This window comes from Thalia democratica, chromosome 3 (genome assembly GCF_965202585.1).
Source record: "Thalia democratica chromosome 3, ktThaDemo2.hap1.1, whole genome shotgun sequence".
Taxonomy (NCBI): Eukaryota; Metazoa; Chordata; class Thaliacea; order Salpida; family Salpidae; genus Thalia; species Thalia democratica.
This window is the reverse complement of record NC_139167.1, coordinates 53,437,170-53,447,095: the sequence shown is the minus strand read 5'-3', so window position 1 is coordinate 53,447,095 and position 9,926 is coordinate 53,437,170. Positions and strand designations below refer to the sequence as shown.

Below are 9,926 nucleotides of genomic sequence, written 5' to 3'. Positions count from 1 at the left end.
CTACAAGATGCTTTTTACAGATTTAAAAAATTCAAAATAATTTTTAAGATATAGCCTGTCAAAGTCGGAGGCAACAATAGGATCCTTATGGGAGGCGCAAACTTTAAGGGCAAATAACTAGAAATTACTAAAAATCTATCTCCTCCTAGGTTCTTTGAGATAACTACCTCAAATTTTCAGGAAATGTTCCTTGCAGTATTTAGAAAATTCTGTCAGAACAGAATTTAAAAAAATTAAAAGATAAAAATTTTATGACAAAAAAACAAAAAAAAAACTTTTTTTTGTATATTTTATATATATATATATATTTTTTTAAATTCTTTCTGACAGAATTTTAATTCATTTGTTTTCATTATTATGATGAACAAAAAAGATTAACAGACCAGCTTAAAGTTTGAAATAAGTTCTTTTAGGTGTTTTTTATTGTAAAATAAGTCTTACTGTTTGTAAAATGTATTTAAATTTTTCTTTTTTGCTATTTATTTAAATTTTGATCATAGTGTTTAATTAAAATAGCTTTGCTGATCAGGGTCTTCAAGTTTATTTCTACTTTTTTTATAGTACCAAAATTATTAAAAGTTACAATTTAGTTTTTACAAATATTACAATTACTAATGTGGTCAGATACAACTGTTTTACCTTTTTAATGTAAAAAATGGTGTTTTAAAAGAATGTAGAAATAAACTTGAAGACCCTGATCAGCGAAGCTATCTTATTTAAACACTATAATCCAATTTTGAATAAACAATCAACTAAGCCGGGTATTACTCACACACCAAAAATTTTTGTTTTTTCGATATATATTTGTTTAACAATGTATAAATATTTATGTAACATGTAATTTTACTGTGGTTTATAATTTTAATATATACAGTAACCTCTCGCTTATTTCGCACATTGTGTCCACAGAAAAAAACGCTTAAAAATACGAGAGATCGTAAAGATACGAGAGGTACCAAATAAACTTACTATAATAACTGTTTTTTGATATTGCTTTTAGTTAAAAGCTTCCAGCTGATATTGCTTTTTTTCAGATTTTTATTTATTGCACTTAATACGTTTTACGGTCAGCTGGTAGGTTTATGAAAAAATCTTCAATTTTTCATGGTTGTTTAGAATTACATGTATAACATATCTGTATGGTAGATAGTTTAGATATTTAATTTTTATACCTTTTTTTATAAATTTAAATATAAATTGATATTTGTTAACTTTTTAATCAGAACATTCTACTGCTGTAAAGATGTAGCAATTAAAATAAAAAATATTTAATTAAAATTCCTTGTTATTGGATTATCTTATTAGCTATTAGTTAAACTCAATATTAACCTTATTTCAGAATATTGTATATAGTGTTTTATTTCAGCTTCAAGTTTTATCTAGTCGAAATGGTAAGTTATGCCTGGTTGTTTGTTAATTTACAACTTGCTTTTTTTTAATATACCTTTTATATTTAGGGTCTTCTAAGTCTTTTAACAAAACTGAAGTCGGAAAGCAACAAAGAACTGAGAATACTTCTGCTTGGATTGGACAATGCAGGAAAGATGACAATTCTCAGAACACTTGCATCAGAAGGTATCAATCAAATCACTCCTACACAGTTTATTTAAATTTCACATGTTTAAAAACTCATACTAATAAAATAAATAATAAGTTTGAATTTTGAACATGATGTAAACATATTTTGTTTTAATTTTTTTCTTTTGATTTTAAATATTTTAGTTCTTGTAACTTGAGTTCATGAAAACTTAAGGGGATTTTGTATTTTCAAAATTTTAATATAGATTAATATCAACACGACTTTAATAGCTTTGATTTTTTCTTACAGTGTACAAGTACATGAATGAAATTGAAGTTTTATCATTCAATATTTTTGCTAAACTACTAGTTTTAGTTGTTTGAATATTTTTTTTTAATTTTCAAGCATAAAATTTTCATTAATTAGTATGAAAAAAATTATATTTTACTAACAAACAATTTTTTTTTACACATGGTTTCAACATAAAAAGTCCATTTTTGGCATACATAAATTTAATAAAAAAATAACTATTATAATTCACCCAGGGCTTCAACATAAAAAGCGTGCAGTCGTCTGGCTTCAAGCTGAACGTGTGGGACATCGGGGGTCAGAGGAGGATCAGGCCTTACTGGAGGAACTACTTCGAAAACACCGACGTGCTGATATACGTCATCGACTCCACCGACCGCAACCGCTTCGACGAAACCGGACAGGTAACGTGTTGGTTGTGTGGATAGAGTTTGAAATTTTTATATATTATTGAACTGTTTATGTATCTTTTTATATTGAAATTTAATAAAAACAAATTGTACAGTAATCTTCCTTTATTGTACCAACATATGCTTCTGTGTGTTAACGAATCAAGACACTTCAACTAGGTTCTGTAAAAAATAATTACTGTAATGAAAGAATAGAAGCATAGAATAAAATGGGTGTATACATGTTTTTCATTAAGATAAAATAATTTTTACAGATAATAGTTAAAAATAGGTAAAATACTTAATATTAAATCCGACTGTTATAAAACTATATAATGTTTACATTAGATGGTTTTACATTATACATTATGTAGTTTTATAACAGTCGGATTTAATATTAAGTATTTTACCTATTTTTAACTATTATCTGTAAAAATTATTTTATCTTAATGAAAAACATGTATACACCCACTTTATTCTATGCTTCTATTCTTTCATTACAGTAATTATTTTTTACAGAACCTAGTTGAAGTGTGTTGATTCGTTAACACACAGAAACATATGTTGGTACAATAAAGGAAGATTACTGTACAATTTGTTTTTATTCATATTCCAGTGAAGTTACTTCACTAGGATCTTTTGTTAGCAAACGATTAAACCTATATTTTGAACAGTTATATTGAAATTTATTAGTTTTAACTTTTTTAAGCAGTAGTTTGAGTAATTTGATAACATCAGTGTTGGTTTTATGGATAGAGTTTGAAATTTTTTATTTATTATTGAACTGTTTATGTATCTTTATACATTGAAATTTATTAGTTTTAACTTTTTTAAGCAGTAGTTTTAGTATTTTGATAACATCAGTGTTGGTTGTATCAATAGAGTTTGAAAAATTTAACAGTGTGACTATTTTGTAGTTTTGTTTTCTATGTTTAAAATAAATAAGAGCATTCAGGGAAAAATTTAGGGTAAAAATAATAGAAGTTCACGGAATAAGACATTTTTTAGAAAAACATTGAAATCCTAGAAGTTTAAAAAACTTTATGAGAAAAAAATTATGAAATTCGTGGGATACTCGACTTATACAAAATTATTTATTTATTTCATACTTTTATTTAGTTTTTATTTATAATCAATGTTGGTGAAATTAGCTACTACAGTATACTAATTAAAAAAACGAGTCTTAAACTATGCTAAGCTTCACAAATTAATTTAATTGTTTTTGTTTTAGCTAGTATTATGCAAAAGCTTAGTATATATGTTATTTAATTTGATATTGCTAAGAACTACTATACTTTGTAAAGCAGGTTTAAAAAATATTATTTTCATAAGTTATTTGGCAGATGTTTAAATAATAATCGCCCCCATTAACTAGACACCGCCACTTTACTAGTTAATTTCCCATTAAGTTTTTCGCTGCCTTACTAATTTTGGCCTCTTGAAAGCCAAAATCGCCCGCAAAGAGGCAGTATTGCCCACTTTGGAAAATTCTGTTGTAAAGGAAATAACACATTAAAATTGCTTGAAACATCAAACACAATTAATATAGTAATTTTCATAAAATACAAAGCTGCTGTCGTAATTAAATGAGAAGCAACGCATACAAAAAATTCTAGTAAATTATAGTACATTGAATCGAATGATATTTATATTATTTAATTAGTAATATTTTATTTTGAGTCAAGGTTTAAAAACATTGACGTTTTGTTGCTAGTATGACAGATGTATAACATAAATGAAATTTATAAAATAAAGAAAAGGTTTATTACTTACCAAAAAACAGTTTATATGTATAAATAAACTTTTTTTTTGTGAAGATGTGAAATTTCCATAAAATCAATATAAATTAGAGATTAGTCTATTTAATCAAAATTAAAATTATGACCCTCTATGTAAACTTCAATTGTTTTTTTTAAGATTTTGGGATCCAGAAAACAAAGTTATTTTTACTCTATTTATATTTTAGTTGCAAGTTTTTTTGTTGTAGCTATGCTAAGGATGTATAACAGTCTTTTGATAAATACTTAGAAGGGCTTTGAAAAAAACCAAAATATAATTAATTTTTTTTTAGTTAACAAATAAGTATTTTTCCAGTAATTTCTAACTACAAAAATAGATCTTATTTGTTAAATTTAAACCGTGCTATAAATTGAATTTTTAAATGAAGTTAATTTTTTTTTTAATTCAGAAAACTAAAAAAGTTTCAAAAACTCTTGGCCACTCATAAAGAAGGTTTATTATAAATATAAACTTTTTTTTTAACGTTGACGTATTTAATAATTCTAATAAGTTTTAGGAAAAACTTAAGTGCTTACTTAAGTATTTAGGCTTTTCATTGTTATGCGTATTGGTGTTTTATAGAATGATTTGGCATACTTGTTGCTATAGATTGTTGGTAAAACTAATTCAAATGATTGTTATGTAGTGCATTCTGAATATACCATGTTGAGTATTTCTTATCTATCATTTATCAGAAAATATGTAATGGTTTTTATTGAATATGCTGATGGAAACTGGTTATTTGTTAGCCTATTTGATTTTTACTTAGTGTTTTCGTTTGTCGTTTAGATGATATGTATTTTAATTTTTTTAACTATGCTATTGGTTTTTTCTAAATTTTATTCCGCAAACAATGTTTCGATCAAAGAGCTCGTCAGTGATAATAAAACAAAAAGTTCTTATTGAAATATAATTGTTTATTTAGATGTGTAAACTACCACAATAACTTACAGTAAGAGTTCTTGGTTGTTAGTTCTCAAATGATTGGTGTAAAGAATGCAATTATGTATATATATAGTTATATACAGTTACTTCTTGTAGAAAGGTATAATTAAGGGTGTTCACCAAACCTGGATTCCTGAAAAAACCTGGAATTTGACAATTTTGACTAAAACGATCTTGAAAGACCTGGAATTAAAAATTTTTTGAAAAAAATCCTGGAATTTCACTGAAAGAAAAATCACTGAAAAACCTGGAATTTTGAACATTTTTTCATCATAAATAATGAAATTTCAATACGACATAAAAAACACGTTTTGAAATATCAAAGCTACATACAGATTAAAAAATTGTCATCAACATTTTTTTACTAAAAAAACAGATTTAAAGTAGCTTTACAGTATCGTTTCAATGATGTTACACTATATAACACAGTTTTTTAGCTTAAACTTAGTATTAAACTAAGACAGTCCCAAAAAAAAGTACTTCCAAAAACATGGAAGAAATTAAGAAAACCTGGAAGAAATTTCTAAAAAACCAGTGGACACCCTGAATAGTATGATTTTAGCTATCTGGTTTTGAGGTATAATGCTCTGTAGTGCAAAACTATTTAAATTCTGACATTTAATGTTCTAATACAGGGGTCGGTAGCCTTTTAGTAAAATTTTTCCGCAGTTCTTTTGAAATAACTGTAGTTATCAATATTAAATACTTTTTTCAAGCAAAAACATGATAAAAAAAGCAATAAAAAAGCTCTAGTAAGAGTATTTAATACAATAAGAGTCTAACTCTAAATTTTTATTACAAAACTTTTTATTTTTATAGTTTTAAAAAATTTTGGTTTTAAATAAAACATACCTCGCGGATCGCAGTTTTGATTTCGAGAGCCGTATTTGGCCCGCGGGCCGCAGTTTGCCAACCTCTGTTCTAATAGTTCTGAGTTCTTTTTATTATCTATTTAAAATAAAATTTCCAATTTTAATCTTATAAAGTAGACATACATAAAAGTTTTTTTTAACTTTAGATAACTTTCTGAGATAATGTCAAAAGAAGCTTTAAAAATAACTAAAGTATGAATATCTTAAGTAGTAATTATCTCTTTTAAGAACTTTTTTAAATGTCTTTTACCGTCATAATCTTACTGAATAGACCTTGAGAAATAATTTTTATCATTTTTATTTCAAATTACTTTTCGAGATGTAGCCCTTTAAACAATTCTATAAGAATTTGAGTTGTCATGTAACCAAAAGTCTGCACTTTGTTTTGTTTTCTTATTTATAGTGATAGTTTTTTACAGTATGCCATTTGCCTTTAAACAAGAACAATAAACAATAATGATTTATTCATAAGCTATAAAATGTTCGTATGCAGTTTAGTGCCTTGCAATTGTTACACTATAATTGCTTTACAAGTTTGAAAGTTTAAGTACTTTTTTAAATATTTAATCAATTATTGATATTTCATAACAAATTTTGGTATGAAAAGCTCTGTAGTCTGTTTAGGTAGTATTACAAATATTTGGAAGTAATACAAATGTTTAAACTAAAGTGAAAAGTATAAACATTTGTTTATAAAAATTTCACTGGCTGTTGTATGAAAGCCTAAAATAAAAAAAATATAATTTCTTTTTTATAAAGTATGAAAGTTTTAGTTAATGATTGTCATTTCTGTAAAAAGTTTCCGATACATTTTTTCATCTTTCTCGGATATTTAAAAATTACTAAAATGCTTTCATTTTTTATGCAATTGACCTCAAGAAATGCTCCTTGCACTATCAGAAAACAAAATTAACAACTAATACAAGAAGCATCTTATGGCGAAAGAAAAGTTTTATTATTTAAGTTTTATTTAATAAATAACACATTTTACTCTATTTCTTATGATTATATTCTCTAAGACGATTTTTTATCATAAAGTAACTAAGTATAAATGTTTTATAACCACTAAAACTCATAAAAAAACTTAATTAAAAAGGTTAATATTAAAATCACAAGTTATAAATGTTAAAAAAGTTGTTCTGTTTAATGTTTTCTTAAGAAAAAAACGCATTTTACTCAACATTTTTATCACTTTACAATACAATTTACTATAAAATTATTATAAATATTTTCTAAAAGTTTGTATAACCACCATAAATCATCAAAAAAATCATAAAAAGCAATTTTTTCAATCTCAAACTTTCATTTTAAAGGAGCTGCAGGAACTGTTGGACGACGATAAGCTGTCGGGGGTTCCCCTGTTGGTGCTGGCCAACAAGCAGGACCTGTTCAGCGCGGCCAAGGCTTCGGACATCGCCGACGGGTTGCAGTTGGCGCAATTGCGCGGGAGGACGTGGCAGATACAAGCTTGCAGCGCCAAGAAGAACGAGGGCGTGGAGGTTTGTATTTTGATTTGAGCTTGTTGATCACGTGATGAGAAAATCCAGGCTCTGTAGACACTTTCGCCGATGTTTTATTTAGTTTTTGCTTTTGATTTAGTAATTGTTAATAACACACAAATCTACTTAACTTTCTTGAAAGTTCAGCGGTTTTAACGTCTCTGATAAATTTTTTGGTTTAGGTGTGGAAACAATTACTATGAAAATTTTATAACAGTTGGATCTTTGAGATTTGATTAATTGTTAGCAAAAAGCCGGAAAGTGTACTTAAATTTTTTTTTTAGATCTAGCAATTTTCACATTTTAAATTTAAAAAATAGTTTTATAGATGCATAAAAAAATATTTTAATTAGCCTAATTACATCTTCAGTACCTTAGTTTTTTATAAATTTTATTAAATTTTTTAAATTAATTAATAAACAAAAACAGGACGGTCTTCAGTGGGTGATGAGAACGTGTGCTAATAAAAACAAGAAGCAAAAAGCTTAGTTGTACCTCCGAAACATCAACGTATTTTACCATCAAACGGTACTTTAGACATTCTACACATTTCGTACGATTAACTGTGTTTTTTTTTTCAAACTAATTCATATTTTCCATCTCAAACTGTTGCATGATTTTCTTCAACTGTTTTACCAATTTGCACCGGGTTTTAGCTCTTCAAATGGGTTATGTCTGATTATAAACGGGCCTTGATGTTTTCGTGGCTTTGACTGTCTTACCAAAGACTTGGCTTAAATTTCATATATATATATATATATATGTATTAAAAATATTAATGTTTTTACCTTTAACTTTTGCTTTAAAATTGTTCTGTTGTTTATTTAATTTTTGAACTGTAATAAAATACATAAAAAGTTTTTGAGGTTTAGTATTAATAATATGATTTGAAAGTTACATTTTAGTATTAGTTTATATATTAAGTTTTGTAGAACTGATAAGTTAAAAGCTAGACTTTAACTATTTAAATTGTTTCTTTTTAAAACTACTGTGTTGTGATTAGTTAACAGGACGCATTGATAAAAAGCTAATATGTAGTCTTAAATACTGGGTTGCCAAAAGTCTGGATTCCTGGAAAAACATGTTTATTAAATATATAGGAATTGAAAAAAAACATTTCAAAACATATTCCAAAATTCCATTTTTTTCTTAAAAGCAATTTTAAAATTTGTGGCCTGATGGTGAAGGGGTCTTATTGACTCTGAGTTGAACATTGCAAGATCAAAACCCAGTGGTTAACAAATAAACAAAAAAATATTTAAATCTTTGCATGTATTGCAATAGTACACTGAAACAAAAACAAACTGAAAAAATTACAATAGTAAAATAGTTTTTGCAGTTAAATAAAAGTGACATTCACCATATTAACTTCAAGAATGAGTCAAAATTTGATACAAATGGTTTTATATAAGCATACCAACACTTTTTCCTATACTTAATGTAATTATTTTTGATTTTGAAGTTTTATCTTTAAGCAGCTACTTCTAACTTGCATTTTTGCAAATGATTTAGCATATTTTTAAAAGTGAGATTTCAAACTATTAAGTTTGAAATTTGATTTTAAACTAATTTCAAACTAACATAAAAGTTAGAATTAGTGATGTACCGGACTCACTATCCGGGTCCGGCCGGATATTGCCATTTTTGTCTGATATCCGGATCCGGCCGAACTCTAATTTGAAAAAAAAGTCCGGATCCGGTTCCGGCCGGATTCTAATTTGAAAAAAAAAGTCCGGTTCCGGCCGGATTCTAATTTGAAAAAAAAGTCCGGGTCCGGCCGGATCCTAACAGAGATCCGGCCGGACCCGGATCTAGTTAGTAAAAAAGAGCATACTGAAAAATATTTTTTCAAAAACAAACCCTGTGAAAATTAATAAGAGTCATATTCGTCAGTTAAAATTAAACAGCTACCGCGATTGGCTCATTTTGTACACGTGACTAATTTACATTTGTTTACATTTAAACTATAAATAAACATTTCATGAAATGCAACTCTTTACATGTGTTATAAATTGAAAACTTTGGAATGAATACTTGCATTATTTATTGTTTAAAGTTGAGCTCAGAGAATATTTAGAGTTAAAACGGTTGAATGTATGAGCCAATGAGAATCATATGACGAAATGTTTCAAACTAAATACTGATGCAACAAAACATCAGAACATGACAGGCAGTTTATATGTAAGCAGTTAGTTAGTTTGGTGTGTAGCTTGAAGCAACAAAATATCTTGAACGTTTTTGTGAATGCTTATTGTAAGTAGTGTTTTGTTTTAAAAGTGAATATTTCAACAGGTGTTTAATTGTTTAAATATTTAAGCCAGGTTTATAGTTTAATAGTTTATTAAAAGTTTTACAGTTTCATGTCTACTAAAAGTTTATTTAATTTTTAGTTTTTTGTTTTAAGTCATTTGATATAGATTTAAATAGCTTCCAGTTTTTAAAGTGTTACCAAAGTAATTAATAATTTTGTATATGCTAGTATTTTTTGTTGTGTTTTATATAAAATATTCATCACTCAAAACTGTCGTGTCTGATTATAGAAAGTAGCCTCAGTTAGAATTTAGTATTTGTTAGATATTAATTAAATAAGGTAGGATTTAATTATGATGGGTAG

The 9,926-nt window shown here is 26.7% G+C and overlaps 1 pseudogene across 1 annotated transcript; it reads left to right on the top strand.

The window, feature by feature from the left end:
• Positions 1–1,348: 1,348 nt before the first annotated feature.
• Positions 1,349–8,041, top strand: LOC145832734 (ADP-ribosylation factor-like protein 3; annotated as a pseudogene). The gene is made up of 5 exons (XR_014369731.1): positions 1,349–1,391; positions 1,458–1,619; positions 2,065–2,232; positions 7,127–7,312; positions 7,742–8,041. The product of XR_014369731.1 is annotated as an ADP-ribosylation factor-like protein 3 (transcript).
• Positions 8,042–9,926: the final 1,885 nt, after the last annotated feature.